The 12,796-nt window shown below is 37.9% G+C and overlaps 1 long non-coding RNA gene across 1 annotated transcript; it reads left to right on the top strand.

Moving 5' to 3' along the window:
* Positions 1-8,795: 8,795 nt before the first annotated feature.
* Positions 8,796-10,440, top strand: LOC311490129. Its single transcript, XR_014699144.1, has 3 exons — positions 8,796-9,620; positions 9,713-9,826; positions 10,033-10,440. It is a non-coding gene; the product is annotated as an uncharacterized lncRNA (long non-coding RNA).
* Positions 10,441-12,796: the final 2,356 nt, after the last annotated feature.

Below are 12,796 nucleotides of genomic sequence, written 5' to 3'. Positions count from 1 at the left end.
GTTCCAGCTGAACGATGTAACAATAAATCAGTGTGTGTCAAACCTGGTTACAAGGACATTTGCTCAGATTTTACTTCAACCTTCACTTGTGGGAACTTTAGACTCACCACACCCATCTCTGTTGGTTCGTACAAACTATCAAACTTCATTTTCAAACTCATGTGCTTTACATCTAAAGTTCTCAGGTTTAATGTTTCTTCTTCTTTTTCCTCACAGATTTCTTAAATGCTAGTGAAATCAATCCGACTGCTCCCACTGGACTTCCTGTAGAAATCAAATCAAAGTTACCACCAAACTGTAATGATCTCACCGTTGATTACACCTGTTCAGGTAAAGAAGAGAATCAGAGAGAAGAAGATTTACACTGAAACAGATGAGATGCTCTTATTATAGTAAAACCATGAACAGTGAATCTAATTATTTTTTTCTTGAATGTGTCTGAATTTGAATTTAAACTTAAAGATAACTGCTCATAATAATGACTGAGATATAAAAACCATTAGTGAAGAAATCCTCTCATCACTGTGTCTCTTCAGAAAGTGGAAAAGTCAGTGACTCCAAGAAAGTCTCTGAGCTGGAGCCCTTCACAGACTACAGCTGTACTGATCAAGAAGAACAATGTCTCCATAGATAAGACAACTCCACCCATTAGCGTTTATATCAACTGTGGTAAGTTGATCTTTACCTCATGAATGGAATAAAGACTTTTATCCTCTGATTGTTTAGAGATACTGAATTCATCATTTCTGATGTCTGTTTTATTCCAACAGATATTAAAATAACCAACACAAAGAGCAGCTCAACCAATACGTCCATGGAGCTGAGCTGGACAACAACCAGTGACAACTGTCGAAATGTCCTCCACACACTGCAGAAGCTTTCTTATGAGTGTAGCTGTCATGATTCCTCCTCCAAGTATAATCCACCTAGAGGTAAGTGAAGTTGTTTTAGATTGACTCTACTTTGTGTTTAAGTTACATCAATATATTTTCATGAGGTCTTTGAGATGAACTCTCTGGTCAGTCTGATGAGACATCTGAATCTTCAATGAGCTTCTACAATATATTTTTTCTTCTGTGCTAACATTTTAGTGGATTAAAGGAAAGCAGGTGGAAATATGTTAATGAAACAGGAAGTCACATTTTAGTTTACTGCGTTATTAAAATACACCTGAGATATGATACAAAGACTGAAATCATGTTTGATTGTGTTTTTCTACTGAAGATGTGGTGGTGGTTATTGTTATTATTTGTTTTAGCTTGTAGGACCAGAATCAGAGCTCTAAAGCACCGGTGACACGAGTCATTCTGAAGGACGTGTTCTTGTCATTTAATGTGTAACACGAGCAGCTGACTTCATTTCTGATTTACTGTATATTTCTGACACTTGATGTTGAAATTCAGTGGTTTCAAGTCTCTTTAAATCAATCTGCTGTTATTAAATCAGACACCACTGATGACAATTCTCTTACATTTACAGTCACCACAAGTCTACACCGTGATGGAGGGACATGTACAGTTAGTGAATTAAATCCATTCACTGGTTATACCTGTGGAGTCCAACCCTTCTATGAGAACAACAAAGTCGGTCAACGACAAGAGGAGAAAATTGAAACCAAGCCTGGAAGTAAGTGAACAAGAAAAAAATAATAATAATCTAATGGGGAAAAATTAGAATACCAGTTACAACATGACTACCATTTATTTATGAATATCTGTGTTTTGTGATATGGATGGATGGATGTAAAAGCTTTGAAACTCATGGATCAGGTGACATGTGATGTTTAGTACCATAACTCTTTTAGGTCTTGTACAGGATGTATGGTTATGAAGTTACAGTAAGTATTTGAATTAGGATCCTCAACTCAACACTTTACTGTAATGAAAACCTCAGTAATTATCTAAGGTCATTAAATGCTAATAATTCTAGTCTTTATCATTATGGAAGTGAACCTGAGAGTATACCACTCACTGATACCAATAGTGTTATAATGAGAGAATGTATTTTATAGATCACACTCTAAAACATTATAATGAACATGAAAATATTTCTCTGATCATTAGTGAAGAGGGACAATGTCTAAAACGTACCAGGATCACAGTAGTGATAGATCTTAATTGTTGGTAAATGTACAGCTTCTGTCAGTCATGGTTCAGACTTCTTTATGTATCTTATTAGTCTTAAATACTAATACTTTAACACTGACTTTTAGCTGTTGATTCAGTTGATTAACACAATTAACATGAACTGAAAAATTATTATTGAATTATTAAATGAAAAATATATTTTTGAAGGATTTAAATAGTAGTAAAAGAATCAAAATATTGCACTAAAAGCCTCATCAATCATCATTCAAAGACTCGTTGAACATGTAGAGTTAATAAGGAATCATTTTCAAATGTCGGACGTAAATATCTTTCATTGGTTCTTACAGTTTTTATTTGTGTCACAGCTGATGGACATGACAATAAATACAGAAACGTACTAACTATGGAAATAAATATTAAAATGTCTGTTGTAACTAATTGATTTGTGTTTTCATTCTCTTACAGTACCAGAAGATATTAGAGATCTGTCTGTGAATCAACCAGAGAATAATGTGATTATAGTGACCTGTAAATATTCTGGTGTGTTCAATGGACCTAAGAGGAAATTTATAGCAGATCTTAGTAATAGTAAAACCGTTGAGACTGACAAATGTGAGTTTGAATTCAGATATCTGAGCTACTCTACGAGCTACACAGTGCAGGTTAGTATAATATTACTGTTTGGTTTCACTAGAATATGATCATTTCAGTCCTTTCCTTGAATGCTGTAATTATTAATGAGTGGACTTTCTGCTTTTTCAGGTGACTGTCTGGAATGGATTCCATGAGAGCAATCCCAAAACAATAACAGTGACTACTTACTGTATGTGCAGTTTGAATTACCAGCAAATAATGATAATAAACTATAAAAGCCATCTCTCGCATATCCTTCTTCTATAACTATCATTTACAGACAATGATAAAGCTGTCATCGGTTTTGTCGTCTTCTTAATCATCATCATCATCTTCATCTCATGTGTGGCTCTGGTCGTGGTGGTATACAACAAACTAAAGCACAGAAACTCCAGGAAGTAAAGAACACACATCTAATATCCTGCATGAGTTTGACTGTATTTATTTATTTATTTAATTTACTGATGAAGCCATGTGTAAAACATTCATTTAAATTTAATGTCTCCACAGTGACGTGAATGAAGATATGGAGATGGAGTCAGAAGCAAGTGAGTCAACTTCACATTTAGCAGATTTTAACATCAGCTACTGATGATAATGATTTGTTTTGGTTTTAGTTCTGGTATCATTTAGCAGCAGTTGTCACCAGGTTGTAGTTTTAAGAGAAGCAATAAAACTTCTTATGTTAGTATTATTAGTATATAAAGTGTACTATGGTTGTATTGAATTCAGTGATATCCTGTTTGTTGTTGTAGTTTATGTGAATGCTCGACCTCCTGCACGGTGTCATAAAGAAGCTCACTGATGAACAAAGACCTGATGGAGCCGCAAACCAGATCACCATTAACTCTCAGTGATCAGTAATGAAGTGTCTCAGTATGTAGTCAATATTAAGGAGTTTTTAGAACCTTAATTACCTTTTAATCATTAGCTAATGTCTCAAATATTATGCTTTTTAATGTGTCTGCTACCTTGATGTGTATATTTCACCATGTTACAAAACTGCCTTTCTCTCACTGAGGTTAGCACTGATGCCTCACAGCAAGAAGGTTCCAGGTTCTAATCCATGAGCTGACTGGGGCTTTTCTGTGTGGGCTAGTTGCATGCTCTCCCTGTGTCTGCGTGGGTTCTCTTCAGGTACTCCGGCTTCCTCCCACCATCCAAAGACATGCTCGTTAGGTTAATTGGTGATTCTAAATTAGCCGTAGGTGTGAGTGTGAATGGTTGTCTGTCTCTCTGTGTCCAGTTGTGACATGTCCTTCCTCTTAGTGCTGTCTCCCCAGCACATCACAGCGTAGAAGAGGGCACGTACGACACACCACCAATTAAATGAACGGTCGAAAAGAAGAACCTCACGTATGAGAGTTCCTTTTGAGTGGTTTACTTCTAATTATCTTAAAAAAAGAGGAAATAAAACTTCTTTAAAACACTCTTAGTGTAAGAATATATTCTATTGGTCTCTGGTCAGACAGGCATATGAACCCCAACTCCTCGACATGGCAGGTCGCTGTGTTCTCAGGGTCCTGCTGCTATGGGCTGGCATCAATTCTGTGACCACATGTAAGTGAATGCTTATTTATTTCGTTCTTAAATCAGATGTGTTGGATATTGTCAGCAGAGGTTGCGCTAGACGTTTTCGTTGTCTGTCATTTTGACTGATAGAGTCATAAAAATCCTGTCATAATCTATTTTTACCCGTCACTTTATTTTTTTTAAGTGATAATAATGACATATTCAGTAGCATTTAAATTTAATTAAATTTTCACCAACTTTAAGTACTTTTTCCAGAACAGTATTGCCTTTAAATGGTAAAAAAAAAAAAAAGTTTGGGCTGCCGACACGTCTTGTCCATACTCGGACCGGTAGTGCCAGCTCTTAGACAGTACTATACGGTTGAAGCGCTTCGGTGGTATGCAAATTCCATTTTGGTAGCCGTTAGCTGCATAGACATAGACATATAGACATAATGTATATACACTGCCTGGCCAAAAAAAAAAGTCGGCACCAAAAAAAAAAAGGTTGGTGGACCGCCTTTAACTTTGATTACAGCACTCATTTGCTGTGGCATTGTTTCAGTGAGCTTCTGCAATGTCACACTATTTATTTCCATCCAGTGTTGCATTCATTTTTCACCAAGATCTTGTATTGATGATGGGAGAGTCTGACCACTGCACAAAGCCTTCTCCAGCACATCCCAAAGATTCTCAATGGGGTTAAGGTCTGGACTCTGTGGTGGCCAATCCATGTGTGAAAATTATGTCTCATGCTCCCTGAACCACTCTTCCACAATCTGAGCCCCATCAATCCTGACATTGTCATCTTGGAATATGTCTGTGAACATCAGGGAAGAAAAAATCCATTGATGGAATAACCTGGTCATTCAGTATATTCAGGTAGTCAGCTGACCTCATTCTTTGGCCACATAATGTTGCTGAACCTAGACCTGAGCAACTGCAGCAACCCCAGATCATAGCACTGCACCCACAGGCTTGTACAGTAGACACTTGGCATGATGGGTGCATCACTGCATCTCTCTTCTTACCCTGATGCCCCCATCACTCTGGAACAGGGTAAATCTGGACTCATCAGACCACATGACCTTCTTCCATTGCTCCAGAGTCCAATCTTTATGCTCCCTAGCAAATTGAAGCCTTTTTTCCAGTGAGCCTCATTGATTAGTGGTTTTCTTAAGGCTACACAGCTGTTCAGTCCCAATCCCTTGAGTTCCCTTCTCATTGTACGTGTGGAAATGTTCTTACTTTCACTATTAAACATAGCCCTGAGTTCTACTGTTGTTTTTCTTCCATTTGATTTCACCAAACGTTTAAGTGATCACAGATCACGACCATTCAGGATTTCTTTCCGACCACATTTCTTCCTCTAAGACGATGGTTCTCCACTATCCTTCCAGTTTTTAATAATGCGTTGGACAGTTCTTAACCCAATTTTAGTAGTTTCTTCAATCTCCTTAGATGTTTTCTCTGCTTGATGCATATATGATTTGACCCTTCTCAAACAGACTAACATCTTTTCCACGACCACAGGATGTGTCTTTAGACATAATTGTTTGAGAAATGAGAAGCTACTCATTGCATCAGTTGGGGTTAAATAACTTGTTGTCAGCTGATAGATAATCACTCATGCAGTACATTTCCAGTTGGAGTCTCGTACCTCTTTGGTTAGTTAAATCCAGGCCAGCCAGGTGGTGTTCCAGGAAATCGTGCACTGACAAAAGTTCTGCGATGTTTGGAATGCAAACTGCGATTAGAGACAAGAGCCAATTAATAACGTCACTCGCCACCGAGTGGTCAGGGGTGTGAATTCCAATCTGTCAAAATGACAGATGACCTTCAAGGCCCGTATTCCTAAAGATTCTGAGAATCCTTTTAGAGAGCTCCTAACTTAGCCTAAAAATTCCTAGCTAGGAGTCTTAGCTTAGGAGTGATTCCAGAATATTCTCAGAGAACTCTGGAGCAAGGAGTGGACAGAAACTCTTATCTTAGTGAGGACGTGTGGTTGACCCCGTTGCTAGGTATGAGTCATCATTTCAAGAGGTTGATCCTAAAAGCTAGATAAAGTACATTTTTGGTGATAACTGGCCAAGAATGGACCGTCACAACAATAGACTTAATAACAGAATCTAATCTCTATGAAGACTGTGTAATTAGAAATAATATTTTACATAAAAATAAATAAACAGTAAGCTATACTTTAAAAATGATCCTACAAAATGTGTGAAAACTCCCACTTGCACAGTATTCACATGCTGATAGTTCTATTTATTTACTTCCATTAATTTACCATGCTGGGCATTTTTACCCTTCATCCATTTGGTATTAACAAAGGTAAAATAGCTCAGGTTTCATCAGTTTCTGTGATTGCTAGCCGGCCTAGTAGCAGTGTTGGTTGGTGTTCAAATCTTCCACAAACCGAACAGCGATGGAGAAGAAATGTTTGCTTCTAGCTCAACTGGTCAATGAGAATAAAAGTGTTTTGAGACGTAGATTTGGCCCCAAGTCATCACTGCTGCATTGTTGCATTTTTCCTGTTGCTAAATACCTCAGTGTGGTGATGACTTGCATTCCCGGTGATATTGCGACAAGCTTGATTGTCATTCAGTGTTTGGAGAACATCTCTCCTGCCTCTTCTTTCAGCCATTTTCTCCTTTGCTTAAGAAACTCCTAAGGCTCCTAAAAGTCCTCCTCCCTGCTCTTAACAGATCTCACCTTAGGAGCACTCTTAAGAGCTAAGATTCTTTAGGAATTCCTTTTATCTTTACCAGGATCTACTCTTAATTTTGAGGGGAAATTCAAAGAAAACCTCATGATTCTAAGAATTTTCTTAGAATTTGGCGACTAGGAGCAACTCTTTGTGCTAAGAATCTTTAGGAATACGGCCCCAGATTTTTCCGTCACAGTTTTTAAAAAACGGTCAATGACAGAAAATATTCTGTTAACGCAACCCCTGATTGTCATACATGTCGTTTGAGAATCTAGCACATGATTTATATACATTAAAGTTGATTCCAGACTAAAAATTCGAACTCTGGATTTTTGTTGAAGTCCCAACCTACTACAACCATGTGTAAGGTAGACTTGCAAGTGCTGGATACATTTTTACTTGACTTGTGCTCCTGAAAACAAAAGAAAACTGATGTTCACGTACACGTCTTTAGAATTAATTTATAATTAGAATTTATTCATTCTATAAAAATGAGCGGGAATTGGTGATAGTGTGAACAAGAACTGTTTCACTCTAAGTAAAAAGTTTGTTGGACATTTGCTGAAGGTTTGCTGAAAATAGTGCGTGCAGTTTCTCAGTTCCTCAGTGATCTCGTCCTCTGAACGTTGTGTGTTGTCAGGACAGGTTGCGGGGTAAAGGGGGTAGGACCCTGATGCAGGACAAAGAGGCAGGAGTGGGCGAAAAAAAGGTATTGAATAAAAAAAACAAAAAAACGAGAGCGCTACCGACATGGCAGGATAATCCAAACTTGACGAAACAAAAACTTCTGAGACATAAACAATGAACATGACGTGACAACTATGAGACTTAAATAACAAGTGACGAGTACGACATCATGGAGAACAAAGGGGAAGGCAGGGCTACATATACACACGGGAAACAGAGGGGTGACGAGACACAGGTGACACATATCAAGACAGAGTAGAAGGAGAAATCAGTGATCTAATCAAAAGGGGGGAACACAGTTAATTTTTTTTTTTTTTTATATTTTATTTTATGTTATTTTATTTCTCTATTGGTGTACATTACACTTATATTGCTTACCTTGTGTGCAAACTACTGTTTACTGTAGTACTTATATATTTTTTTACTACTGGCTGCAGGTACAACAATACATTTCTTTGTGCATTGTACTATGTATAACTGTGCATGTGACGAATAAAAATCTATCTATCTATCTATCTATCTATCTATCAAAACAGGAAATCAAGAACTTAACAAAATAAAACAGTAAACAGAAACCCAGGGAAACTAATCACAAAATCATCACATCTGTCAAGCAGCTTTTTACGAAATATTATTTATAGTTTAACCCTCAAGTAAGAAATCAAATCAAAATAAATGTTTCAGTGTGTTTGTTCAAATGAGAGTGAAAATTACGGAGTATACAGATGTGACCACCAGCAGGTTGTGTTGATGTTTTTCTCTTGGAAAACAAATATATAATATTTCAGCCACCTCACCTCCACGCACCATGGTAGAAACTACTACCAGTCCCTCAGACAGCCTATCTTCTACCATGGCAGCAGCTGATGCCCCAGACACCTCAACTGCCCCCAAACCTCCACTCACCTTTTCAATCCTCACCTCAGACTCATCATTTCAGGCAAACATAACCACAACAACGTCCGGTAATGTATCCAGACTCTGTTTACAGTTTTAATACTGTAAGTAGCACGATAAAATGATGATATCTCAGTTTAGCGTCATGTCAGGTAAGACTGTTGGCAGTAGAGGTTTGGTTTCTGCCTGAAGGTGACCTCCAGCATGCTCTCTATCCTGCAGACACCACTCCTCCTACAAACACCTCAAACAAGCCCTCATCCATAACCACTCCAACCACCCTCCAACCAACCTCTCTTTCAGCCTCAACAGCTCCACAGTGTGAGTATCACTTTAAAAGATAATTAATCTTGTAGTATTTATGTCCAGCGTCTGTGTTTCTATCTTTACAATATCTCCAGTGAAAGTATATTTCTATTTCAGTCAGTGTACAGAATATATTTTATCACCAGCAGACACAGAACCATGTTCAACATCAATTTAAAATATTTAATAATTCTGTTGATTTTCTGTGCAGGTTCTTACACTGTTACACCCATCAAGTTTGGCTTCAAGATTACAGCGATGAACTTCCCCACTGGTGACTACAACATCAGTATTTCTGAAGCAGGCAGATCAGAGACAAAGATGTACCTTCAGTTCTCCAGTCAAACCTCATCACATGAAATCAAACACCTGAAGCCCTGTACTAACTATGAGCATAGAGTTGCTTTCATTGACAGTGATAGAAAAGAAACACTCTGTGACAGTGACCGTAATGTGACGATGACTAGGACACTTGAAATGAGTGAGTACAAATAATTAATACTGTTCTGTTTCTTTTAATTTAAGAAATGTGTATAAAACAGACATTTGTTCATCACTTGTGTATTTCAGGTAAAGATGACATTCAAGGTGTCAGCTGCATCCCTGGATATGTTTGTTACCAAAGTGACTGGGACATCAGCTCTTCACTGTCAACACCAGATAACGTTCCAGCTAAACGATGTAACAATGAATCAGTGTGTGTCAAACCTGGTTACAAGGACATTTGCTCAGATTTTACTTCAACCTTCACTTGTGGGAACTTTAGTCTCACCACACCCATCTCTGTTGGTTCGTACAAACTATCAAACTTCATTTTCAAACTCATGTGCTTTACATATAAAGTTCTCAGGTTTTATGTTTCTTCTTCTTTTTCCTCACAGATTTCTTAAATGCTAGTGAAATCAATCAGACTGCTCCCACTGGAATTCCTGCAGAAATCAAACCAGAGTTACCACCAAACTGTAATGATCTCACCGTTGATTACACCTGTTCAGGTAAAGAAGAGAAGCAGAGAGAAGAAGATTTACACTGAAACAGATGAGATGCTCTTATTATTGTAAAACTGTGAACAGTGAATCTAATTATTTTTTTCTTGAATGTGTCTGAATTTGAATTTAAACTTAAAGATAACTGCTCATAATAATCACTGAGATATAAAAACCATTAGTGAAGAAATCATCTCATCATTGTGTCTCTTCAGAAAGTGGAAAAGTCAATGACTCCAGGAAAGTCTCTGAGCTGGAGCCCTTCACAGACTACATCTGTACTGGTCAGATCAAGAAGAACAATGTCTCCATAGATAAGACAACTCCACCCATTAGTGTTTATATCAACTGTGGTAAGTTTATCTTTACTTTACCTCATGAATGGAATAAAAACTTTTATCCTCTGATTGTTTAGAGATACTGAATTCATCGTTTCTGATGTCTGTTTTATTCCAACAGATATTAAAATAACCAACTTGAAGAGCAGCTCAACCAATACGTCCATGGAGCTGAGATGGACAACAACCAGTGACAACTGTCGAAATGTCCTCCACACACTTCAGAAGCTTTCTTATAAGTGTAGCTGTCATGATTCCTCCTCCAAGTATAATCCACCTAGAGGTAAGTGAAGTTGTTTTAGATTGACTCTACTTTGTGTTTAAGTAGCAATATATTTTCATTAGATCTTTGACACATGAGATATGATACAAAGACTGAAATCATGTTTGGTTCTGTTTTTCTACTGAAGATGTGGTGGGAAAATGTGATATGAAGCTAAAATGTGTTCTCTTCAAAAACAGTGATAAAGGCAGTATCTCTACAGGTCATATAGTATGAGGTGGATGTACAAAAGATCATTTAATATTATGTTTTTAAAAAGAGGCTCAAGACCCACCTTTTCAATTAGGCTTTTAATTGATTTCCTTTATTCCTTTTAATCAGACTTTTCAACATTTTTAATCTCTATACTATACTATTTTAATTATATGCTTTAACTACATGTTTTAATTTTATGAGCTGAAAGCATTTTATCTATTTTGTTCATTTTTATTCTATTTCACAGTTTTAGTCCCTCAGTTTTTAGCTCCAGTGTCTCCTCATGGGGGCCTACCACACTGGGAGCTGCTGCTGGTCAACTGACGGGGGTGCTGTCCTTTGGGCGGCTCCGGCCCGGGTGGCTGGAGGACTGTGGACCTTGGTGTGGGGCCTCCTGTCTGCCCGGGTCGGGCTGTCTCTCTATGGCGGCCCTCCCTGTGGTCGTGGGTTGGAGGCCCTCTCGGTGTGGTCGGCCCCCAAAGGTGGCTTTCTCCTTGCACTAGGTCTCGGTACCCGGCCATGTCTCTCTCTAGCATGTACAGTGGGTGTGAGCCTGTGTGTGTGTGTGTCTGTATGCCTCTGTGTCTCTCTGTGTTTTTACGGGGCTGGGAGGGTTGGGTTTTTGTCCTTGCTGTTTTTAGCCTCTGTGAGGCACTTTGTATTGCTTTTTAGTATGAAAAGTGCCACATAAATAAAATTTGATTGATTGATTGATTGATAATATTAAATAAATTTATAACTCAATTTTAACTGACTTTTAATGGGGATTTGATTTAAGTTTTATTTATTTTAAGCACTTTGTAATGTTGACTGGAAAAGTGCTACAGAAATAAAGATTATTGTTATTGTTATTATTGTTATTATTATTATTTGTTTTAGCTTGTAGGACCAGAATCAGAGCTCTAAAGCAGCGGTGACACATGAGTCATTTTGAAGGACGTGTTCTTGTCATTTAATGTGTAACACGAGCAGCTGACTTCATTTCTGATTTACTGTATATTTCTGACACTTTAAGTTGAAATTCAGTGATTTCAAGTCTCTTTAAATCAACCTGCTGTTATTTAATCAGACACCACTGATGACAATTCTCTTACATTAACAGTCATCACAAGTCTACAACGTGATGGAGGGACATCTACGGTTAGAGGATTAAAACCATTCACTGATTATATCTGTGGAGTCCAACCCTTCTATGACAGCAAGGAAGTCAGACAACGACAAGAGGTTACACTGAGAACCCAGCCTGGAAGTAAGTGAACAAGAAAAAACTAATCTAATGGGAAAAAAATTAGAATACCAATTACAACATGGCTACCATTTACACAGATCAGCCACAACATTAAAACCACTGACAGGAGAAGTAAATAACACTGACCATCTTGTGACACTTCAGTGTTCTGCTGGGAAACGTTTGGACCTGGCATTCAATCATGTGGATGTTACTTAGACATGTAGCACCCACCTAGACCAGACCAGGCACCCCACCCCATAGCAATAACACTCCTTGATGGCAGCAGCCATCCCCAGCAGGATGCAGCCTGACACAGACACACACAAAAACGCTTTAGGAACAACTAAAAAAAAAAAAACATGAAGAACAGCACAAGGTGTTGACCTGGCCTCCAAATTCGCTAGATTCCAAACTGATCAATTATCTGTGGGATGATCCACAGAGGCCCCTCCCCTCAAAGGCCCCCCCCACTAACAACATCCTGTTGCCAGACACCACAGGACACCCTCAGAAGGCCCATGTCCATTCTCTGATCAGTTACAATTGTTTTGTTTTGGAGGCACAAGGGAGACCTAGACAATATTAGGAAGGTGGTCATAATGTCATGCCTGATCAGTGTATATATTTTGTGATATGTCTGTTAAGATAATGTCATGGATGTAAAAGCTTTGAAACTCATGGATCAGGTGACATGTGATGTTTAGTACCATAACTCTTTTAGGTCTTGTACAGGATGTATGGTTATGAAGTTACAGTAAGTATTTGAATTAGGATCCTCAACTCAACACTTTACTGTAATGAAAACCTCAGTAATTATCTAAGGTCATTAAATGCTAATAATTCTAGTCTTTATCATTATGGAAGTGAATCTGAGAGTATACCACTCACTGATACCAATAGTGTTATAATGAGAGAATGTATTTTATAGATCA

This window comes from Chelon labrosus (assembly GCF_963514085.1).
Source record: "Chelon labrosus genome assembly, chromosome: 7".
Classification (NCBI taxonomy): Eukaryota; Metazoa; Chordata; class Actinopteri; order Mugiliformes; family Mugilidae; genus Chelon; species Chelon labrosus.
Note: the sequence above shows the minus strand (reverse complement) of the source record. Positions and strands in the feature narration are given on the sequence as shown.